We start from the raw sequence: 7,810 nt of genomic DNA, 5'->3' as shown, positions 1-7,810 counted from the left end.
TTGCTAGATCTCCACAAGATTTACATTGACAAAAGCCCAAGGAGTGTCAGGAAATTTTGAGGTCTGCAAGTGGCTAGGAGGCCAGACTACCTTTCACCGATTTTGAATCTGTAGCCTCCAGAGCGGACATGAACAAAAATTGCTTCAGGAGCCCAGCTATTTATTACTATTAGACTAATGCAGACTAGGAATTGAATTCTGGTGACTAGTGAATTAAGCTCTTAAAGATTCGCTAATGAAAAATATAAAGAAATTGCTCCCTTCTCCAGTACTATGCTTTGCAGATTCAAATAGAGAAAACAAACTTAATTGCAAATATATTAAATACTTAGCATTGTAAATGTGTAAAAGTATATGTGGTTTTAGTAAATGTATTCTTTTGCACTCCTATAAAAGTAAATTAAAACAAATGTTAGATCTAGGCATCACTAGATTGTGATAAATTGAGACACGCCTTATTGGTATAATCAAATAAGAATTTATTGATTACAGCAAGCAAGGCATAAGCAAATCAGCGCTGGGCGGCGGGGGAGTCTAGCTCCACCAACTGCCGCAGCCACAGTCAGTTCCAGTCGGTTTTTATACTGTGTAGTTTCCTGTCGACGTGTCCTTTAAGTTGTACTCTGCTTATGTGTTCTTCTGTTGCTAGGTGGTCGTATCCTGCCTCCCGGTGGTCTCTAGATGAACGCCAGTAGTCTTTTTTTTTTTCTCAGATTTCCTCTGGGCGACCCATTCCTTATTTAGTACCAATGCTTATCTCTCTGAAACTTAAAAGTTGTTAGGCAAGCATATTTAGGACAATGTGTATTTTACCAAGTGTTGAAAGTCTGTTTCCTGTTATCTTAGTCACGGGTTTTACCAAGAGCTGGAAGTCTGTTTCCTGTTATCTTACTTTAATCCCTTAGTGAACAAAACACACCGTGTTCTATCACATAGATCAGGATCCGGCGCACAGCCTAGTAGCATTTTATAGAAATAAAAAAAAAAGTATCCTTGTGCACTATTTGTAGGAAATTACACACTTGCGTAATTGGTAGAAAAGCTGCAATTACTATTTTCTTATATGAGATCTAGTCCTTTGCATAACGCCCTGGGGAAAATTGTAACATGAATCTGTAAGTGATAAAATGCAGAAAAAACTATTAATATTGTATGTTATTATTTTTCAAATGTGAATTAACAGAGAATAAAAACATATGCTCTTTTATCTCCTTTTATTTCCTTGATGTAAAAAGAAATATCTTAATTTGTTCTTAAAGGGATTAAAAATAAGTTAGCTGACTAGAGCTGACATAAAAACGTTAGGTAAATTTAGAGACAATACCTATTCTCACATTTCTTAATTTGTAGGATTTAAACAATGAGTTGGAGAGAGCATGAAGCTAAAGTATGATTATAAAATTAAAATAAAAATCTTTAATAATTAAAGTGAGCCAAAATATAATTTTTCAGAGTACTGACTTTCCTGAAGTCCCAAGAAATTAAATGCAAAAAAAAATTCCCACTCTTACTGTTTATAATTATTATGTAGGGTATTATCTCGCAGACTGGGGAAATACGTAAACAAAAACACCTAAGTGCCAGAAGGAGGCAGTGTTAATTGTTTTTCCAGGGTTCTGCTTTTAGCTGCTGAAGTTGGGCAAAAGACCTGATTTGATCAAGGGAGGAACAAATGTTTCCTGTTAAATGAAACACAGCTTCACTTCATGTGATTCATTAATTCACATAGCTCATACTGCTTTGTTATAATTATCATGTTATACTCACTGAAAAAAAATCATAATTAGAAGTCACTGTTCTTTTTTTAGGGGAAAATGCTTTTGTCTTCCATGTGGTAGGTCTTAAACTGATTAAGGGTATTTGAATCCTGACATCCATTAGTGCAAGGCATTTCTGGTGGTCTTGAATGTAAATGTTCTGTTTAGAGGTATCACTGTATTATAGATAAGGAACAGTTGGCTCTTGCAATTAAGAGATAGATATTATGCAGATGTATAGCAATGTTATTATAATATGTCATCCCACAGTTCTCCTAACCACCGCCCCCACCCCACCCCGCTCCTTGTAATAGCCTTAGTAGTTAAGACATTTAGAGGAGGTTGTCTTGTCACCAGGAGGTATGGCATAACACCTGACCTCCAAGATGTAAGCATGGCAGAAAAAGTGTTAACTGACAAAAGTTTAGGAGGGGCTAAAGATACAAAAGGCAGAGCATCCATGTTATAGGTGAACATGTGGCTAATAGTCACAGGGACTCCCAGCACTGAAAACCTTTTACTTATTCAGTCCTTTGTTGCAATTTTTGTAAAGGTTTAATAAACCTTTAAATTTTTTAAAGTGAGCAGTCGTTTCTCACAACTCTAAATAAAATCAGGTATCACCATAAAATATCACCCAGTAACACTGAGTCATTACTGGCAATGAGGCAGAAATGACTTGGCAAAGAAATTAATCAGCACTTAGCTCCTTCAACATATAGCTTTGTGTCTAATAATATAATGGAGTGATAAATACATGCCAGTTTTCCCATGACACCTTGTGCAATAGTAAGAAAAATGCATTTCTTATCCCATAACTGTGGCTATATTCTGAATGCTACTTTGTAAAGGAGCCTCTGTTGTATAAGAAGGCCAGGTGACAGTTCAGTGTCCCTCAGTATATTCTTGCTCCAGAGCACTAGAAGATGAGATAAAGCCAATTAATTTTGTATATCCTAGACTAGATGAAGTAAGATCAAATAAATGCTTGTAGTACAGTATAAAGGGACTGAGCAGTAGAGCCCTAACAAGGAACCAGAACATGCCTAATCATTTTAATTCTTATTTCATTGCTTCAAGGTTAGATACTTGGTAAGGAAATGCTTAATCTTCCCATCTTGCTCAGTATTACTAAATAGAATGAATATTTTAATTCAGAACTTCTTTGTGCATGTTTTTAAAAACTAAAATTTCCAGTAAAGTAATAGAATAACTGCAATTAACTAATATAAGGAGCTGTCTCATCTAAGGTGGCTTGCGGTCTGATATTGGTGGTAAATTCTTCCACTAAATCCATTATACAACTGTGGCCTGCAAAAAATTTGAGAAGTATTAAACAGCTAATAGTTAAAATAATATGGCTTACAGTTTAATGATAGTGGTGCTGTCAGTCTTCAAAAGCCATAGAATATCCATTGTTACTTAGTCAAAATTATTTTCTGTGTATTTTACTTTGTTCATTTGTTTAAAGATGTAATAATCTATCTTCATTATTAAACAATATTCAGGTTTATGATTATGTTCCCTCTCTGTCATGACCTTGATCAAAGACAGAAGTTATTATTTTCTAATATGGCAAATTAACAATTAATAAAGTGAAATGTAAAAAAAAAAAAAAAAAGGTTACGGCAATGTTTTTTCTGTGAACAAAAGGTGAAGGAAATAACAATCCTGTAACTGCGTAGATTTAGCATTTATTTTTTCCAGAAAATTTGTGTGTAAACACACAAGTTTACATGCAAACTTGTGAATTTTTGAGTGCTTGTTAAGAACTGTAAGATTAAGAGTTACACTCATACAATCATATAGTTTTAGGGTATATATCTCTCTAACCTTTTATAGTGAAATCCTAAAAACAGCTGAGGCCATTTTAAGTGTTTTGGGTTATTTCTTTAAAATTACTTACATTAGTATTGTATGAGGGTCTTTCAATGAATAGAAAGGTAGAAAGGTTTGTTGATTTTTGATGTAGAGGATGATATACTTCTCAGTTAATACTGACTCAAGTACTCTAGCTTAGAATTGCAGAGTGCTTTCTATCTTTTAGCTGAGTAATAAAACTGTGTTCATGATAACATTTTGGCCATTTCCTGGTACATTTTGCAAGAATAGGTTTATGCATTCAATTGTCCTTGGGCAGATTCCAACTGCAATAATTACATTTTGCATTTCTAAAGCTACTTTTGGAATATATAGCTACTTTCCTTCCCTGAAGTGGAATCAAACCTGTAATTGCTTGTTTTGGGTTTTTTTAGTGTTGCATGGTGTCTGCTTGGGGGAAGGAGAGTACTTTCAAAATCTTGTTGGCAAGTCAGTGTATTGAATCAAAGTAAGATCTACAGTAAGGCTGAGCATATCTGATGCAATTGTGTTGTGAACATATATTGTGCATATCCTACAGAACATGGGCATCTGTTTCAGTTAAAAGAAGTTTATGAGTGAAAATGCTACCTTTTGCTGTAAATTACATAGAGGATGCTGGACATAATCCACAGAGTAATGATGTGACACAGAGAAGACATCCTTCTGATATGTGACTAGTTCAGCCCAGGTCTGCCTTTGCTGGCATACTCTGGCCAAGAAATATGATACTGAGATTTGGCCTTCAGTCTGACACTTAGACTGTTCTTGTAAGGCCATCGTTTTACAAACCTAGAGAAATAAATGACTGAATAATAGGTGGATCCCTCCCATTTACATACAGATTAAAATATTTTTCCTAAGGATTTTAAGAAAACTTTTTGCTGCCTTACCTGCTGAAATTTACCTTTTCTATGTTTCACAGATGTATTATAGTCCTATGCTGGGTTACTGGGTATATTTCTTTTACCTGTGAAGCTTATCTGTTTGTCATACACACTTTCAAAAGTGTCCATTAATTTTTATTTTAGTTCCTGTCCAGAATAAAGGGAATGTTAAAATAAATATGTGGACATGATAAAATTCCAAACAAATTGATCCATTGATGTACACTAGCACAGAAAAGCTACCTGTGTGACCAGGTCTATGTTGTTTATTTCAGCATAAAATGATGGATATAGCCATAAGTTGAAGTGCAAAGTGATACAGAGACATCTAAGATACAAAATCAATTTGCTGCATCACACAGTGTAACATTAAGCAGACATACACTTTTGAATCTCAAGAGTGTTTTCATGGTAGGATTGTAAACTTTCCTGCATAGGAATAAATGTATTAATATCTAAGCAGTCTACTGTCAGTAATGTTAAGTTTTTTAACTGTGCTTATGAGGACATGAATATAATGTATTTTTGTAGGGTTCTTTTAAAAATCTTTCTGATGTTTTCTAAATGCTACTAAGGTCTTGAAATGTGCAAATGTCTCTGATCATACTCTGGATATTCTGATTCTCTCTCACGCACACCTGATGTGGAGAACAGCAGATGAAGATTTTTTTCTGAAACTTAGTATTTCTCATACTGTGTTATTAATCCTTTTAAGGTAAGTAAAGTCTCATGAGGTTTTTGGAAATTTTGACAATCATTTTAGTGCTTCAGCAAGTTTTGGCACTTGTGGTTTTATGTGCTTGAATGCTCAGATACCTGACTAAAACATCATACAGCTGTAATCATAATAATTTAAGGAAGTATAAAGTCTGGGACTACCTGTAACTGCAGTAGATGAAACCTAGTTGATTATGAGATGTTTTGAATAAAAGCTCACAGCGGCAGTGAGCTTGCTTTCCCATAATCTCCTGGTGAACATTCTCTCTGGCAACTTAAAATGCATCTAATGGTACCACCCTGAAACAGGACCTTTTGAGCAACACTGTTTTTCCCAGTAGTAAAAATAGCTTTACATTTTAAGACATAAGTGAAGTATAAAGGAAGGGTGATGAAGGTTTTAAAATAGGAAGCAGAGTGAATGGTAGGGGTAATAGATGAAAAATGAAAAATAGCAAATTTTAATAAAAATATAAAATTTATCTCGCGACCATAATACAGTCTCGACAGCCACCAACCAAATTGGACAGCGTACCACTCCCAGGAGGTGATGCAGGTGAACGTGAGATTGGCCTCGCTAGTACCAATTCTACCCCGTCCACACTGGCTGCTCCGAGGCAGTGGTTCTTATACAGTTTATTTCGCCCGCAGCAGAATGTCTTTGTTTCTTTCTGAGCTCTTCATATTCAAGTTGGTTTGTTTCTCTGGCTTGGGCTGCACAAAGCCTTCATCCGGGAATAGAATAATACACTTCCCCAATTCCAGGAATCTGGTATCAGATGGAAGGTGTTGATGGCCCTGGTCATCTTAGATAGGTATCTTGTCTGGGCCATCATCCCTTGGGTGTTACTGAGTGCATGTTCCTGTGAATGCCCATCTCCTGTGCAGCCAGAGTTTTCTTCGAATGCAAATATGGTGGTGCCTCTCTGTCCATCTGCTGCGGTTTCGCCATCCTGGGGAAGAATCTCCCCCCGCCTTGTACACCAGTAGTTCATTTTATACATATATATTTTGATACATCTTTTATTCCCACTAATTAGTAACCATATTTATAACAGTAGGTCACAGTCCTAACCTCATGAACTCACTTTACAATTAAGGCACTGTAAAGTAGCTGTAAACAGTCAAACGCCTCTGCAATAAATTATTAAATATTAGAGAGTGGACTAATGTGCTGTAGGATATGGGGTAATGATTATTAGAGTGATTAAGGCTTATGCTCACCACAAGGGCCCATGGGAAAAGCACAGCACCAGCCCAGACAGTTGGAAGTCGGTGGAGGAGTGAGAAGCAGTTATGAGTGAGGAGAGAGTCAGTTGGAAGTGAGATTGTGATTGGCTGGAGGAACTCATTAACTGTGTAAAAGCAGGAAGATGATTGGCTGGAGGAATGCATGGACAGTGTATAAGCAGGAAGCTGATTGGATGATAGGAAGCGTGAACAGCAGCACTGCAGCTGAGCCAGCCAATGGATGCCTTCTTTCTGTTAAATTCTGTTAAGTCTCGGTTTTCTTTCAGTTATGTTGGGTAGAGATTGCAGGTATAAAAAGGGAACGATTTTTATAATAAAGCAATCTCCTTCAGATGCATACCTGTGTTGCTTTGTTCCCCACTGCTACAATATGCCACACTGAAAACTTAGTATCATAGGAGCTGTTCTCAGTCCCCAGGAAGGTGGAAGTCTTGAGAAAAGAAACCACTGCATTTAGATTTCAAACCAAGACTGACAATAAATTTATGATTTTCAGGCAGCCAGCTATCTCTGGCTGAAGATAGGAAGAGGATTTAAATGGGGACCAAAATAATAGATTTTTTTTTATTGAAGTAGCCATCATTCGACCCTGATGGCTACTTATCTTGTAAAAATGTGGAAGTAATATTTTTTAATTTTTTTAAACACATGTAGTTTAATAAAAATTAGGATTTTTGTTTGTATTTCCTTATTGTGATGAGATTTTCTGCGCTGCTTACTCTCTGAAAGTTAGGAAATTATGAGGTAATTATTTCTGGAATAATTTAAAAATCCCAGCTGCAAAGATTTTAAAAAAGATATATTACAATAGACAGCCAATTGTTATATTTGCCCAATTATCCCATCAAAAAAACCCCAAACAAAATTAAATGTAGCAGCAAATTTAATGATGTAGCTTAAAAGTATATAAAATTGAATACACTCAAAATATTGACAATATAATTTGCTTAAAATAAGGGATAATTTTGGTACTAAAGATTAACTCTTCATGGACAATGAGATTTGAAATTCTAAAATGCAAAACTGGTTTACAGTATTGGGTATTGACGACATGGTGCTGTCACAGAGGGCTAGCTGTTGAAGTTATTGGGCAGATCTGGGATAAAGGTCATCCACTGTGCCATAAAAGAAAGGGTGTAGTGTGTCAGCAGAGACTGATGGGATGACTGATGGGCAAGGGTGATAATAGATCCCAATTTTTTGCTTCCAGATTATTGTCTTTACCTTAAATGTGTATGGTGGTACAGAGAAGAATGGTGGAAATGTAAGAGATATGTACATTTATGGGCTTCTGTTATTCACATGCATGCCAATTTAACAAATTTACACTAATGGCTG

At 35.8% G+C, this 7,810-nt stretch overlaps 1 long non-coding RNA gene across 4 annotated transcripts; it reads right to left on the bottom strand.

Moving 5' to 3' along the window:
* Positions 1-490: 490 nt before the first annotated feature.
* Positions 491-6,537, bottom strand: LOC135290941 (uncharacterized). Of its 4 annotated transcripts, none has more exons than XR_010353771.1 (3): positions 6,446-6,537; positions 4,511-4,651; positions 491-767 (listed from the first exon to the last, which is right to left on the bottom strand). It is a non-coding gene; the product is annotated as an uncharacterized LOC135290941 (long non-coding RNA). The 4 variants fall into 4 exon arrangements; XR_010353773.1 differs by having other exon boundaries at positions 4,525-4,651; XR_010353772.1 differs by lacking the exon at positions 491-767 and adding an exon at positions 2,783-3,068.
* Between the last annotated feature and the right edge of the window lie 1,273 nt (positions 6,538-7,810).

The sequence above is a fragment of the Passer domesticus genome, chromosome Z, assembly GCF_036417665.1.
Source record: "Passer domesticus isolate bPasDom1 chromosome Z, bPasDom1.hap1, whole genome shotgun sequence".
In the NCBI taxonomy this organism is placed as follows: domain Eukaryota; kingdom Metazoa; phylum Chordata; class Aves; order Passeriformes; family Passeridae; genus Passer; species Passer domesticus.
The sequence above is the reverse complement of the archived record's forward strand: the minus strand, read 5'-3'. Positions and strand labels throughout refer to the sequence as shown.